The 2,793-nt window shown below is 28.2% G+C and overlaps 1 pseudogene; it reads right to left on the minus strand.

The window, feature by feature from the left end:
• Window positions 728-1,274, minus strand: LOC107640218 (annotated as a pseudogene).

Genomic DNA, 2,793 nt, shown 5'->3' on the forward strand with positions numbered 1-2,793 from the left:
TAGTCAATAATTTTTTTTTTGTTTAATATAACTACCTGCATGTATGTAATTGAGTTATGAGCGGGATGATTAATTCTCGTATAAAATGCAGAAGTTATGGTATCATTGACATATAAGTTTTCAACATACGTAATTACGTACGTAGTAATGTCTTGACTTGCTGTTCTGAAAGATGAAGTTATACTAGTCATATTTGATGTTACTACCGTAGATATGAATATATTGTAACAAGTTTCAACTGTAGCTACTTTATATATGATTACTTAAATTGTCAATGCCACATATTCTAAAAAGTAAAAGGTGTTTGTTACGGTACGATAATAAATTCATAGTACAGATACGTTTAAAATATGGACAAATAATAATAATTTACGTAGAATTTATTTTCTACATCAATATTTAATTTTTGTTTTTTAAATATATATTATATCACCACTTTTACTAATACACCTCTTTAATTAAATAAATAAAAAAATATTTTTTATTTAATTTTATAAAAAGTCTTAAACATCATTCTTTTATTTGATTAGACAAAAATATCCTTTTAAATTAACGAAATTTTAAAATTCAATTAATCCTAATATTTCAAATAATTTAAACAACAAAACAAAATATATTAAAAAAACAAAAAATCAAAATTTCTTCATCTTCTCCAATTTTTCTAATCATTCGTACCACCTCTAAGCAAAACATATCAAAAAAACAAAAAATCAATCATTCTTCATCTTCTCTAATTACCCCTCTAAAGCAAAGCAGTAAAAATCTCAAACCAAAGCCCTAGGTTCTTCGCCGCTGCCTTTCTCCTCTCTCTTTCTCCTCCTTCTTGTTCTTCTTCTCCTTCACTATCCCTCTTCTTTCCTTCATCTTTTTCCTCAACCGACATCTCGTACCTGCAAACAGGGCAAGTTCCATGTATTCCAAGCCACTTCTCAATACAATTTCGGATGAAACCTGTACTTACATGGCATCTCCTTAACCAAAGCACCAACACCAAAATCCTCCAAACACACAACACACTTTCCTACTTCAACTTCACCTTCTTTGATTACAAAGCTTGGCATGGCGTCAATGGATTCCTTCGTAGCTGGAGATCTTCCGGCTTTGCTGCTGTTGTTAACGGCCATGTCGCGAAACAGAGCTTCGAGGCTTGAAGCGCCGTCGATGACAACTATGCTTTGCGTGAAGGGGTTCACTAGTATGATCCTCTCTCGGTTGGGAGCATCGGTGGTCCTTTCTCCCGTTTCGTTGTTATCTTGGTTTTGCGATGAATCTAGGGTTTTGGTTTGGGATTTTCACTGCTTTGTTTCAGAGGGGTAATTGAAGAAGATGAACTGATGAAGAATGATCGATTTTTTATTTTTTTATATGTTTTGCTTAGAGGGGGCACGAATAATTAGAAAAATTGGAGAAGATGAAGAAATTTTGATTTTTTGTTTTTTTAATATGTTTTTGTTTTATTATTTAAATTATTTGAAACTATAAAATTAGAATTAATTGAATTCTAAAATTTCGTTAATTTAAAAGGATATTTTTGTCTAATCAAATAAAAGAAGGATGTTTAAGACTTTTTATAAAATTAAATAAAAAATATTTTTTTATTTTTATTTAATTAAAGGGGTGTATTAGTAAAAGTGGTGATATAATATATATTTAAAAAAATTAAATGTTGATGTGAAAAATAAATTCTACGTGGCTTGTTATTATTTGTCCATATTTTAAATATATCAGTACGTATGAATTTATCATTGTACCGTAGTAAACACCAATGATTATTGTGGTTAACAATAAATTTGTTATACTAAGAAAAAAGGTCACCATCAAAATGATGGAACTTCCGACACATTTTTATTTTTAATATCGGGTTAACAATAGTGTTTTTTTAAATTATGATCTATTGTGTTATTTTTTTAAAATGTGGGATGATCTAATTTACGGAGTACAAATTGGACCGTTCGATTTTTAAGAGATACAGAAATTAGACCGTCCAATTTCTATACTCGGACCATTCGATTTGTGTACCCAAATTTTTATAATTTTTTAAACACAAATCGGAGGATCCAATTTATGTACCTCCCATAATTTTAAAAAACACAAAAATTATCATCTTAAAGTATAACACTCTCCCTATTTCCATAACCAAATTTTTTAGCCAACTTCCGGTAAGTGATTTAATACACTAATACTGTGATTATTATGTGCCTTCAACAATATTGCCCGGCATACAGCATAGTTTTGCAATGCATTTTTTCGAAAACATAAGCAACATTCCATTATAATGTTGGAGATTCATAGCTTACAAAATACGATCTTGTTAGGTAGACAATGATTTTTATAAATAATGTAAATAATAAATTTTAAAATTAATTTAATAAAATAAAAAAATAATATATCCCAAATTACTTTCTATATCTTAACATTAAATAATCATCTGCACAAATTGAATATCCAGTCATTATTAATTGTACATGAATAAATTGAATCAAAAGAAATAACTATTCAATAAAAAATAATGTACATAATCATCTTCATTTCTATTGAATTGAGCATCCGCATATTTATTGTTCACATTATTTAGTATTCTCATTGTCTACTTATATTTTTTCCTTTTTGTAATATGGCTTGAAGTATAGAGAGACAATGAAAATAGTAAATCATGTGAATAATAAAGTAAAAAAAGAATAGGTTAAATTACACAGTTAGTCCCTATACTTTCAGTGATATTGCAAATTGGTCCTTATACTTTAAAAGTTTGTAATTAGGTCCCTAAAGATAATTAAAATTTGTAATTTAGTC

This window comes from Arachis ipaensis, chromosome B05 (assembly GCF_000816755.2).
Source record: "Arachis ipaensis cultivar K30076 chromosome B05, Araip1.1, whole genome shotgun sequence".
Lineage (NCBI taxonomy): Eukaryota > Viridiplantae > Streptophyta > Magnoliopsida > Fabales > Fabaceae > Arachis > Arachis ipaensis.